At 41.3% G+C, this 14089-nt stretch overlaps 1 pseudogene; it reads left to right on the forward strand.

Moving 5' to 3' along the window:
* Nucleotides 1-3181: 3181 nt before the first annotated feature.
* Nucleotides 3182-5341, forward strand: LOC100988447 (tRNA (guanine-N(7)-)-methyltransferase non-catalytic subunit WDR4-like; annotated as a pseudogene).
* The last annotated feature ends 8748 nt before the right edge of the window (nucleotides 5342-14089 follow it).

A 14089-nucleotide genomic window follows, 5' to 3' on the forward strand; every position in this document is an offset into this window, starting at 1 on the left:
CTTATTATTTTGAATTATTGAATTACTCCCATCAGTTTTAAGTATTAGCTTTGCAAATTATGTGAATGAACATTAACTTCGATTTTTTTAGTGCTATTGCACTAAAATAACTATTTAACAAATTATGTGCTATGATCAAGGTCTACACTGAAAGGAAACCTTTGGAACTTAGTGATAAATTTATGGTATGGGCTTAGAATGAACCATGCATTTATCAGGCCAAGCCATTAGCATCTGAAAACATGAGTGGGTGGAGCAGCATGGAAGGAAGGAATGTTCTTACTCATAGATAAAATAACATGTTAAGTGTGCACCCTGTGTACAAGAAGCAAGATTCTTGGGGAAGAGTATTAAGGAATTTTGAGTGTTTTAAATCAGTTTAAGATCTAGTATTTAGAAAAATAAATTTAGAAACCTTTTTTTTTAGCTTCTTCTGGTTTATAACCCAATCTTAGACCAGAACATAATCATCAATAAAATCTCTGTGAATATAAACTTTCGAACTGAGGATACTTGCATATGTACAAACCTAATTTTAAAACTATGGCTGGGTGCGATGGCTCACACCTGTAATCCTAACACTTTGGGAGGCTGAGGCTGACAGATTGCTTTAGCTCAGAAGTTCAAGACCAGCCTGGGCAACATAGTGAGACCTTGTCTGTACTAAAAATTTTTTAAATCAGCCAGGTGTGGTGGCGCATACCTGTAGTCCAAGCTACTCAGGAGGCTAAGGTATGAGAATTGCTTGAGCTTGGGAGACTGAGGCTGCAGTGAGTTGTGATCGCACCACTGCACTCCAGCCTGGGTGACAGAGTGAGGCCCTGTGTCAAAAGAAAAGAAAAATGTAACATACCCCTGACCACTTTAACTTCATCTTTGCTTTGACTTTATATCATGTCTTCTCTCCAAGACTTCAAATGCCCTAGTAATATTAGTGAAAGTAAGATGAGTAGCAACTTAAGGAAATGGGTTGGGAAGAATACATAAGATGGAAGATCACACATTTTTATTTAGAGTTTAAGACCAAAAACATCAAATTGATGAAATCAGATCAACAATGGACGAAGCTGATTAATTATAACAGCCGACATTAATTGAATGCCTTCTTGTACCAAGCATTGTGCTTACACGATGTATGCTTACTCTATATCCATTTTATGGATGAGGAAACTGAAAGAGAATGATGTTTTCCGTCTATTTCATCACCACTTCCCAGCACTTACAAGAATGTGTCATACATAGTAGGTACTCAATAAATGTTTATCAAATGACTTCAGAAACTTAGAATGAATAACTTGGATGAAAGAGCCAAGAATGTCCCTCCAAGTTTTTCATTGGAAAAATTTCAAACCCACAGAAAAGTAAAAATATATGACAAATCACTATTTTGTACACCATCCACCTAGAAATACAAGTTGTTAACATGTTTCTATGTTTGTTTTATTTATTTATTCATCTTTGCTGAAACATTGAAAAGAAGTTGCAGACATGATGATACTTCACCCCTAAATACTTCAGCATGTATCTCCTAAAAATACACTCCTACATGCAATATCATTATCACATCTAAAAATTCTTATATTAATTCAATAATATCATGTAATTTACAATCCGTATTTAAATTCCCCAGTGGCCCCCAGAATATCTTTTATAGATTCTTTTTTTCAATTTAGGCTACAAGAAAATATTTATACATGCATCTGAGTTTTTTGTCGCTTTGCTCTCTTTTAACCAGAAGTGTCCCCTGGCTTTGGTTTTATTTTTTAGGATATTGACTAATTTTTTTTCTTTTGAGACAGAGTCTCGTTCTGTCACCCAGGCTGGAGTGCAGTAGCGCAATCTCAGCTCACTGCAACCTCCGCCTCTCAGGTTCAAGCAATTCTCCTGCCTTAGCCTTCCTAGTAGCTGGGACTACAGGCATGCGCCACCACACCTGACTAATTTTTGTATTTTTAGTAGAGACAGGGTTTCACCATGTTGGCCAGGCTGGTCTCAAACTCCTGACCTCACAATCCACCCGCCTCGGCCTCCCAAAGTTCTGGGATTACAGGCTTGAGACTGGTTATCTTATAGAATATTCTGTAGTTGATTTATCTGATTCTGTCTTCATAATTTGATTCAGAGGGCAGGCATGGTGACTTACACCTATAATCCCAATACTTTGGGAGGCCGAGGTGGGAGGATCACTTGAGCCCAGGAGTTTAAGACGAGCCCAGGCAATGTAGCAAGATGCCATTTCTACAAAAAATTTTAAAAATAAATTGACTGGGCATGGTGGTGGGCGCCTGTAATACCAGCTACCTGGGAAGCTGAGGTGGGAGGATTGCTTGAGCCCAGGAGGCCAAGGCTGTAGTGAGCTGTGATTGCAACACTGCACTCTAGCCTGCAAGACAGAGTGAGACCCTGTCTCAAAAAAAAAAAAAAAAAAGATTCAGTAAAACATATTTGGCAATTATACTACATAGTAATTATACTGCAAGTGATGAAATATTCTTCTCATTACATCACATAAGAAGCACATAATGTCTGATTGTTCTACTATACAAGATGGTTAAGTCTGATCATTTGGTTGAGGTGGTAATCACCAAGTCTCTTCACCAAAAGACCCATTTTTTCATATAGCCAATGTTTGTTTTTTTTGACAACCCATTTCTAGAGTACTCCCCTATGGCAAACTCTATGCTAAGTGCTTTATAGACATTATCGGACATATGGCTAGAATATATATTTTATATATATTCTGTATAATATATAAAAAATGGGCATATATATATTACATGATATATATATATATCCACACCATGGAATACTACTCAGCCATACAAAGGAACAAAATAATGGCATTCAGAGCATCCTGGATCCTGGATGGAGTTGGAGACCATTATTCTAGGTGAAATAACTCAAGAATGGAAAACCAAACATTGTATGTTCTATCTTATGAGGGGGAGCTTAAGCTATGAAGACTCAAAGAATAATATAATGGACTTTGGGGACCCGAGGGGAATGGGAAAGTGTGGGCAAGGCATAAAAGGCTACACATTGGGTTCACCATACACTGCTCAGATGATTGGGTGCTCCAAAATCTCAGTAATTACCACTAAAGAACTTATCCATGTAACCAAAACCCACCTGTTCCCCCAAAACTATTGAAATAAGTTAAAAATGTTCTGGGTGGGGAAGTATGCATGGCGGCGAGGCGGGTAGGCACACGGCAGACTCTGCGGGGCTGGCGTTGTGCGGGCAGAAGCTGGTGGTGCAGGGGAGCAGCCGGTTCCAGACCACCTCCACTGCAAGCAGTGACGATGACAGCCTCTTCATCTATGACTGCAGTGCTTGAAAACAAGTCACAAGAAAATAAAGGGGAGGACGAGCCGCCCTTGGTTCAGGGGAGCGGTGCAATTCTCAGTCCACCTTCTCCAAGTCTGGCAGCTGTTTTGCTTTAACCGATGACAGTAAGTGTCTGATTCTTTTCTGTACAAAACCATGGCAATGTCTGAGTGTCAGGACCGTGACAAGGAGGTGTACGGACCTGACCTTCACAGCCTCCGAAGAGAAGGTCTTGGTGGCTGACAAGTCTGGAGACGTCTCCTCTTCGGTGCTGGAGCCACACGGATGCGGCCGACTGGAGCTGCGGCACCTTTCTGTCCATGCTATTAGACGTGGCTGTGCATCCCGATGACCACTTCGTCCTCGCTGCGGACCGGGACGAGAAGATCCAGGTCAGCAGGGCCGCCATGCCACGCAGCATTGAGTCCTCCTGCCTCGGGCACACAGAGTTTGTGAACTACATCTCCATGTTGCCCACTCAGCCTGAGCTGCTTCCATCCTCCTCCGGGGACTGCACCCTGAGGCTCTGGGAGTACAGAAGCGGCCGCCAACTGCACTGCTGTCACCTCCACAGTCTCCAAGAGCCCGCGGACCTCCAGGTCCCCCAGAGGTTTGCCGCGTCCAGGATTGCGTTCTGGTGCCAGGAGAACCGGGTGGTGCTTCTGAGCACCTGCATTGCTGTGGGCTACATCTTCCAGTTTCACACCGGTAGACAGAAGCTGGTGTACAGGCAGCAGCTGTCATTCCAGCATCGAGTGTGGGATGTAGCTTTTGAGGAAACCCAGGGGCTGTGGGTGCTCCAGGACTGCCTGGAAGCCCCCCTCCCCTGGTGCTCTGCCGGCCTGTGGGTGGCCAGTGGCAGTCTGTTCCTGAAAGTGCCATGTTAAAGAAAGTCTCCAGTGTTCTTTGTGGGAACTGGGCCATGCTGGAAGGCTTTGCCTGCGTGAACCCCAGCTTTAGCAGTCTCTACAAGGCCACCTTTGACAACATAACCTTCTACCTGAAGAAGAAAGAGGAGAGACTGCAGCAGCAGCTGAAGAAGCAGCAGCGCAGTTGAGTCCCCCACCTGGGCCAATGGGCAGGCCAAGAAGATAAGGCCGGGGGAGGCAGCCTGGGGTTGCTGATCTTGGCTGTTGGTGGTGCCCCACACCCTCGAAACAGGAAAAGTAGTTTTCACTTGTTCCCCCTGCATCCTGGCATCTCCCTTCAAAAAGGAAAAGGTGGCCGGGCATTTTGGCTCACGCCTGTAATCCCAGCACTTTGGGAGGCCGAGGCGGGTGGGTCACGAGGTCAGGACATTGAGACCATCCTGACTAACACGGTTAAACCCCATCTCTACTAAAAAATATATAAAAAATTAGCCGGGCGTGGTGGCGGGCGCCTGTAGTCCCAGCTGCTCAGGAGGCTAAGGCAGGAGAATGGCATGAACCCGGCAGGCGGAGCTTGCAGTGAGCCGAGATTGCACCACTGCACTCCAGCCTGGGCGACAGAGCCAGACTCCGTCTCAAAAAAAAAAAAAAAGGAAAAGGTGACATCAGGTGCGACCAGCTCAGCTCAGAGAACGGGACTGTCTCCTGGGCTCTAGAACATTCTGTGTCGCTGGGCACAGGCTCTTGCCTGGTGCCTGTGCTCCTTTCTGGTTGAAGGGAAGCCAGACGGGTGGAGTGGAAGCACTTTACCTTCACGTTGAAGGCAGCGTGTGAACCTGCAGTGGTGGCAGCTGTCAGTTTTCTGCTATTCTGGAGCCTGGCACGCTAACTCTAGGAGGATCTATCGCCGACGCTGTGGACGCTTTCCTGTTGTTCCCACCATCTCACTGTCCAGGTGATGCGCTGCCCCGCAGTAGCTGCTCGCCATACGAGGCTGTTGAAACTTAGTGTTCCATATTTTTGCATATCTACAACTATCTGATCTTTGACAAACCTGAGAAAAACAAGCAATGGGGAAAGGATTCCCTATTTAATAAATGGTGCTGGGGAAACTGGCTAGCCATATGTAGAAAGCTGAAACTGGATCCCTTCCTTACACCGTATACAAAAATCAATTCAAGATGGAATAAAGACTTAAACGTTAGACCTAAAACCATAAAAACCCTAGAAGAAAACCTAGGCATTACCATTCAGGACATAGGCATGGGCAAGGACTTCATGTCTAAAAACACCAAAAGCAATGGCAACAAATGCCAAAATTGACAAATGGGATCTAATTAAACTAAAGAGCTTCTGCACAGCAAAAGAAACTACCATCAGAGTGAACAGGCAACCTACAAAATGGGAGAAAATTTTCGCAACTTACTCATCTGACAAAGGGGTAATATCCAGAATCTACAATGAACTTACAAGAAAAGAACAAACAACCCCATCAAAAAGTGGGCAAAGAATATGAGCAGACACTTCTCAAAAGAAGACATTAATGCAGCCAAAAAACACATGAAAAAATGCTCACCATCACTGGCCATCAGAGAAATGCAAATCAAAACCACAATGAGATACCATCTCACACCAGTTAGAATGGCAATCATAAAAAAGTCAGGAAACAACAGGTGCTGGAGAGGATGTGGAGAAATAGGAACACTTTTACACTGTTGGTGGGACTGTAAACTAGTTCAACCATTGTGGAAGTCAGTGTGGCGATTCCTCAGGGATCTAGAACCAGAAATACCATTTGACCCAGCCATCCCATTACTGGGTATATACCCAAAGGATTATAAATCATGCTGCTATAAAGACACATGCACACGTATGTTTACTGCAGCACTATTCACAATAGCAAAGACTTGGAACCAACCCAAATGTCCAACAATGATAGACTGGATTAAGAAAATGTGGCACATATACACTATGGAATACTATGCAGCCATAAAAAATGATGAGTTCATGTCCTTTGTAGGGACATGGATGAAACTGGAAATCATCATTCTCAGTAAACTATCGCAAGAACAAAAAACCAAACACCGCATATTCTCACTCATAGGTGGGAATTGAACAATGAGAACACATGGACACAGGAAGGGGAACATCACACTCTGGGGCCTGTTGTGGGGTGGGGGGAGGGGGGAGGGATAGCATTAGGAGATATACCTAATGCTAGATAACGAGTTAGTGGGTGCAGCGCACCAGCATGGCACATGTATACATATGTAACTAACCTGCACATTGTGCACATGTACCCTAAAACTTAAAGTATAATAATAATAATAATAATAATAAAAGAAACTTAGAACGAACACTTCAGCCTGCCCCAGCCCCAGCACTGCACCTCGTACTCAGGAGCTGCCCCTGGCGAGTGGTTCCCACGTGGGAAGTGCCCAAACGCGTTTCAGTGTCGCAGGGAGCTGTCAGGTGGCACTTGCACAGACGGTGAACTTGATTCAGGAACTGTGAGGACATGGGTCCGGCTAGAAACCCGGTTTTACAGGAAGGTGATCGAAGACGTCGTGCATAACTTTTGCAACTCCCTGGAAACGTTTAGCAGCAACATGTGAAACTAGTCTCAAAATACATCAAGCAAAACCTTTGGGTGCGTGCACTCTTTATGAGTGAGGTGCTCACTGCTTGATTTGGGAAGAGGCTTCTAGGTACATCGGGTAATTCGTTCAGGACGGCTTCCACCTGCTCTTCAGTGATTAAATCTCAACAAGGGAACAGATGTGCACGCTGGTGATGATTTTGGTGTGGGTTTTCACTGGGGACTTAGAATCCTTTTGTGTATTAAAAGCTGGAATCCTTCACATTTTTCATAAGTGCTTTGTTTTCCTTTTAACAGTGATCTGGAAACAGTGCTGTCTGCAAAGCTAAGGCCCACTCCCCTGTGCTGGGGACCAGGGGTTTCAGAACAGAGGGGCCATGCCAGACCATTGTCCTGCTGTACCAGCAGCCTCACCTCCTTCACAATTCTGGGGAATCTGGAGCGGGGCATGCTCTTGTTAATAGTCTGCTTCGAAAATTTTGGTTTTAGGAGAAGTTAAGGTTGGTCTTGTCGGTATCTTCACTTAAGATAGGGTTGGCAAACTGGCCTGTGGGCTGAATCCTGCCCACTGCCTGATATATGGCCTGCGAATGGTTTTTACATTTTAAAAATTGTTGAAAACAAATTAAAAATATATTTCATGACATGAAAATCATGAAATTCAAATTTCAATGTCTGTGAATAAACTTTTATTGACACAGTAAAAAAAAAAAAAGAAATAAGAGAGATAAATAAAAAACCACACACACACTTTTGTTGAGCTGATGTATTTGAAAGTAGGTTTGCATACTTCATGACATTTTGCCCCAAAATATCATAGCATGTATTTCTTTCTTTTTTTTTTTCTTTTGAGGTGGAGTCTCACTCTGTCACCAGGCTGGAGGGCAGTGGCGTGATCCTCCAACTCCATGGTTAAAGTGATTCTCCAGCCTCAGCCTCCCAAGTAGCTGGGATTAAGGCACATGCCACCACGCCCAGCTAATTTTTGTATTTTTAGTTGAGACAGGGTTTCACCATATTGGCCAGGATGGTCTCAATATCCTGACTTCGTAATCCGCCCGCCTCAGCCTCCCAAAATGCTGTGATTATAGGCATGAGCCACTGTGCCCTGCCATAGCATGTATTTCTTAAGGAAATGCACACATGCCTGCATAACCATAATCACACCCAAGAAATTTAACTTTCATCCAATAATCATATCATCTAATACCCAGCTCAGATTGAAATTTCCCTCAGCTGATCACAGAAAAATGTGTTTTCAAGCTTCTGAATGTGTGCCAACCTGAAAATGAGAAATATATTAATTTTTTCTCAGTAATTTATTATGAGCTTTTCCAAACATACACTAAAGTTGAGAGAACTTCCTCATTGTAAATTTAATTTGAATTTCTCTGCCATAAACATGAGGTTTATATGTTTAAGGGCATGGGTGGGTTTTGGTGTGTATGAATCTTTGTGTTTCTCAATTTTTGAGTGTTTTGAAAATTGAGGAGTTTAGTTCTTTATCTATGACATATGTTGCAATTATATTACTCCCAGTTTGTCACTTGTCTTTTGACTTTGCTTGTGGTGCTTTTTTTTTTTAACAAAGATTCTTTACATTTTATTTCATTTATATTTTTAGAGTTAGAGTCTTGCTCAGACTGAAGTGCAGTGGTACAATCATGGCTCCCTGCAGCTTTGACCTCCTAGGCTCAAGTGATCCTCCCACCTCAGCTTTCCAGCTCACTGAGACTACAGAGATGCACCCCCATATCCAAATAATTGTGTGTGTGTGTGTGTGTGTGTGTGTGTGTGTGTGTGTGTAGACAGCCTCCCCTTGTTGCCCAGACTGGTCTCAAACTTCTGGGCTCAAGAGATCCTCCTGTCTCAGCCTCCCAACATGCCGGAACCACGTCCGACCAGTCCTTTTTATTGATGTCAAAATTATTGCTTTTTTTCTGCTATTATATCTGGATGATGAACATGGTTTAAAATTTTTCCCACCACAAGATTACAAACAAATTCACTTATGTTTTCTTCAAGTACTTATGTGGCTCATTCTTTCTATATGAGTTTTTCCTGGAGTATAATGTATGTTAAGGATCCAAAGCTATCTGTTTTCAAATGACTGTTCAGTTGTCCTAACACCATTTATTAATAAGTCTGTCTGTAATTTGAGATGCCACCTTATTTATATGAAAATTTTCTTTTTGGTTGGTTCTATTTCTGAACTTTCCATTATGTTCCAGATCTGTCTATCCATTCATACCACACTGTTTTAATTATACAAAAGATTTATTGTGCATTGATATTTAATAGGGTTCTCTCTCTTCACTGATCTTTTTTACTGGTTTTCCTATTTAAGCATATATGTTTGTTTATCCACATGAACTTTGGAATCAATTTCTGTAGTACCAGGAAAACTATATATTGCAATTTTATTAGGGTGGTATTAAATTAGAGATAATTTATTTCATCATGATGTCAAGTTATCTTATCCAAGACCAAGAAATATTTCCATTTGTCTTTTAGGAATGTTTTAAACTTTTCCTCGTATGGATTTTACACATTACCTCTTAAGTTTACTTTCAAGTATTTTATATTTTTGTCATTATTGCAAATTGAATTTTTTCTTCTTTTATCTTCTAACTAGCTATCATTTACACACACACACATTTACACTCACACACACGTGATTTTTGTACACTCATTTTTTAGCCTGCTAACTTACTGAGGTCTTTTGTTCATTTAGTGTCATCATTTATTCTATTGGGTTTTCCAGATATGCTGTCATATCAACTGCAAATGGAGAGAGTTTAACTACTTTTCCAAGTCTTATGCCCCAATTTTTAAATTAGTGTACTGACTAATGTCTCCAATGTGATGTTAAATAGTAATGGAGATGGCGGACATTTTTACCTTGTTTCTTACCTTAGTGGGAATGTTTCTAGTATTCTAATATTACTGCATTATAATATTCTCTTTCTCTTTCTCTCTCTCTGTCTCTCTCTCCCTCCCTCTCTCCTGTGTCTCTGTCTCTCATACATATATGAAATCATGTTAAAGGAAAACCCATTAATGTCTATTTTATCTAATACTTCTACTGGAAATGTATATTAAATTTTATAAAGGGACTTTTTGGCATATGTGATTTGTTATACATTTCTCACCTGAAAATTTCTAAGAACTTTACTAATATTAGTACTCTACATTCTATAACAATAGTTTCTTCAGTTGATACAATGTATGTATGTTTTCTCAGCTCCAGAGAACCAATAACATTGAATATCATATTTTAGAACCATGAAAAAACTTGATAAACAGGCTGACTTTCTTCGCCAAAACTGTCTTATAATAGCATCTTTCAACGATTAAGTACTTTTCACATGGCCATTTACGTACTCATCAAAGAGTCTTGAAAGGTAGTTTCTAACATTAATATTTTTAAGATACAAAAATGCAGACTTATAGAAGTAACATTACTTAAGGAAAGCAAAACAGCTTGCATATGGAGGAGAAAGACCTTGACTCCAGGACTGGCTCTAAAATGCTTTCTGTCACATCGTCCTTGAGATCTGGTCAATGCTAGTCCTCTGCCAGCAGAGGGCGCAATATTTCTATTAAAGCCCAGTCAAAGCGCTTGAGTGGGAGCAGCTAGTTCCCCATTGCAGCCCTGTTGGCTGATTGCAAAACCTCAAAAGTCAGAATTTGTCTGTACCCTTTTAGTTGCAAATGACAGAACTGAAACTAGTCCTGCCCAAACCAGGTGGGAGGGTTGGACTGAAAATGGAGTAGGGTGTTTCCCCAGAGAGAACATAGAGTATAGCCCCAAAATGACAAAAAGCCTCTTCTGCTAGAAATATAAGATATCAGGGAACATAATACTCCAATGAAGAGACTTCTCTTCCCACTCCACCCTTCAGACCTGGCCTGGCCAAGAGGCCACCCCCTAGGTTTCTATCTTAACCTTCAAAGATCCAATTAAGAACACTTAAATTCAGCTTTTGCCTATTTTATCCACAAAGGCCCAAGTCATTATTCTGTATTTTGCCACAGGGATATTATTTCATACGGATTTGTTCTCCAAAACTTCAGCCTGGCATTTCCACTGACTCTGTAGCTCTGTGAAACCAAGCTGTAGGTGTGAGTATATTCTGTTGACATAGCAGATATGAGCTCTGAGGTTGGGTTAAGTGTAAAGAAATTTCTCACCCTTTTACTAACATTGTCAATAAATTCTAGTCTCTTGTGTGAAAAGACTGTAAAAGGAGTTCACCTGGGGATGAGAACATTTCTAAGATTATGTTTTTATTCTTTCCCTCTGAAAACTCGCATAGGCCGAAAGAATGAGCCAGAGGCCTTGGGGAGTTGAGAAAAGTAACCAAAATTCACATCCAAAATTCCATTTCATTTAAAAATAAACCTATCACATGGAAATTTTGAAATTCATCTCCTGGATTATGTGCTTTAGTATACACACACACACACACACACAGTATCCACACCTCAAAATGGAAAGTAAAATGTACCCAAGTATGGTGTATAATTTTGTCTCAATATGACTTACTTTTGGATTCTACTTTCCTGACCCTGCCCAAAGTACAATGTATTTTTGATTCAAAAGTCAACACTCAAGATTAATGTCCATAGATAACAATAATAGTTGAGTGCTTACTATACAGAAGCTATCCTGCCAACAACCTTTGGAGGAATTCCCTTCCTTGGAATTGCTGTTGACATAGCAGATATGAGCTCTGCTTGCTGTTGACCAGCAGGCTTGCTGTTGGCATTAAACAGATACCTGAGAGGTCAAGCGCTGATCTGGTTTGGCTCTGTATCCCCACCCAAATCTCATCTTGTAGCTCCCATAATTCCCACATGTTGTCGGAGGGACACAGTGACAGATGATTGAATTATGGGGGTAGGTCTTTCCCATGCTGTTCTCATAATAGTGAATAGGCCTTACGAGAGCTGATAGTTTTAAAAATGGGAGTTGCCCTGCACAAGCTCTCTTTTTACCTGCCGCCATCCACATAAGATGTGACTTGCTCCTCCTTGCCTTCCACCAGGTCTGTGAGGCCTCCCCAACCATGTGGAACTATAAGTCCATTACATGCATTTTCCTGTATAAATTACCCAGTCTACGGTATGTCTTTATCAGCAGCATGAGAACAGACTAATACACATACCCTGGCAATTCAGGCCCCCCTGCACTGCCCTCAAGAAACCCAACTGGAGCCCCCAACCCATGAGGGTTGTGTAGGCTCAGAGGCTGCTCTTAGTAAGTCATGTGGCTTGTCAGCTTTGTTTCTTCTTAAGTAATGGGAGCTTATTTTTCCAGACCTTTATTCCATAAATGCTTGGGGATTTAGAGTTACATTTTAGCAAGTTTTAACATTTTGATTGTGTGTAATTCCTCCTTTAGTCTTTTGTCACCTCTCTATTTTTGTTCTCTCTGTTTATCCTTCAGCTTATTTTAGGTTTGTCGTGATTTTACCTTTCTAAATCTTATGGGTCTAGCATTTTTACTTTTCACGTGTCTATTCTTGACTTTACACTGTATATTTTATCCTTTTAATCTTTTTCTAAATTTTACCATAATTTTCTACCTTAATCTGTTACTTTAATTTTTTAGTTATAGCTCTTTCGATCTTTTTTATTTTTAACCAAATCTATTACTTTAATTTCTGAATAATTCTTGCCTCAATCTTTTTACTTATAGTTCCTTTTTTATTCTTTTAACTTAAATTTTTGTTCACGTTTTTCTTTTTAAATGTGTTCTCTTTTGCCCAGAGTACCTTTAAAAATATTTTATTCTTTTTTTTTTTTTTAACTCTCAAGCTATAGCGCTGGGCAGAGTTTATGATCTAGAAGTAACACAGCTGTGGTGAATGTACACACATGGAACATTGGATACTTTTTTCCTTCTAGCCATCTCTGCATTTATCTTTCTGACTGCTTAGAAAATCATTCATCATATTCAGTGTTTTTCTCCAAAAATAAGTAACTGGGCTGTGTCAGAGACTGAGGAATGACAACCCCTTCCCAGGGCCCGAAGCTTCCTACTTATGCAGGCAGCAATTTGAAATACTAGAATGAATGTCTCTTTGTAAAGAATTACATCTTCTAAAAACCTGTGGTCTCCGATGTATAACTCATCTATAGAAGGGGTGGAGATTGGGCAGAAATTACCTCTTCTTCCTCCAATTTTCTCCATTGCTTTAAACTGTGAATTCCACTGCTTGAACCAGAAACCCATGAGACATCCACGCAAGTTCTATGCATTCTACCTCATCAATTTCGCTTCTCACCTGGACTACTACCATATCATCCCAACATTGCTTCTAATCTTGATTCCTTCTATCTATTCTCCAAATAGCATCCAATGTGATCATGTCACTCCCTACATGAAAACTGTCCATGGTTTCTCAATGTGTCTCAAATAAAACCAGAGATATTTACTGGAACCTCCACATGTGGCATGGTCCCCACCTGTCTCTTCCACCTCAGCATGTTCCTTTAGCCTCCTCCCTTACACCAATCCTTTGGTTCCTTGGCCATGCCAAGCTGTCTCTCACCCCTAAACCTTCGTACATATGAGTCCCTCTTTCTGGGGTACTTGCTCCCCTACTCTGTGTAATGTTGGTTCTTTCTCATCTTTCAAGTAGGGTGACCAACCATCCTGGTTTGCCTGGGACTAAAGGGACTCCGGGGATGCAGGACTTTTCGTTTTAAAACCAAGAAAGTCCTGATCAAACTGGGACAAGTTGATCACCTACGTTCAAGTCTCAGCTCCTGTATCAGTTCCTCAGCAAGACTTTCTTTGCCTGCTATATCCAAAGCAGACTCCTCCCCTGACCGCCCTCCCAAGCTCCCGTTATGTCTCATTTCAACATCCTGTTTCCCTTGTAGGAGGACATAGTGCACTTTGAAATTATTTTACTTTATGTATGTCTTTACTGGCTTTTCTCTGTTTCTCCTTCCCTAGTGACTAAATACTGTGAGGTGCCATCACTCCTGTCTCATTCCTTGTGAAATCCCAGTGTCTAGCACTGAACCCAGCACACATTTATTGACGGAAGCAAGGATGGAAAATAAGAGAAAGGAAAGATAAAGAAGCCCCCGTAATGTAGCTCAGGCTTTCTTTTATGAGGAACTATATGGTGTTTTTCTGTCCTGCAAACTGCCATAGAATGTGGCAGACCCATTCTTTACAAGCCTACTTCTATGCATTTTTTTTTTTTACTGGATTCATGTCCATTTTCTTTGAAATTACTAACAAATCATTTTGTTGGGTGAGTTTTGTGTGTGA

The sequence above is a fragment of the Pan paniscus genome, chromosome 12 (assembly GCF_029289425.2).
Source record: "Pan paniscus chromosome 12, NHGRI_mPanPan1-v2.0_pri, whole genome shotgun sequence".
Taxonomy (NCBI): domain Eukaryota; kingdom Metazoa; phylum Chordata; class Mammalia; order Primates; family Hominidae; genus Pan; species Pan paniscus.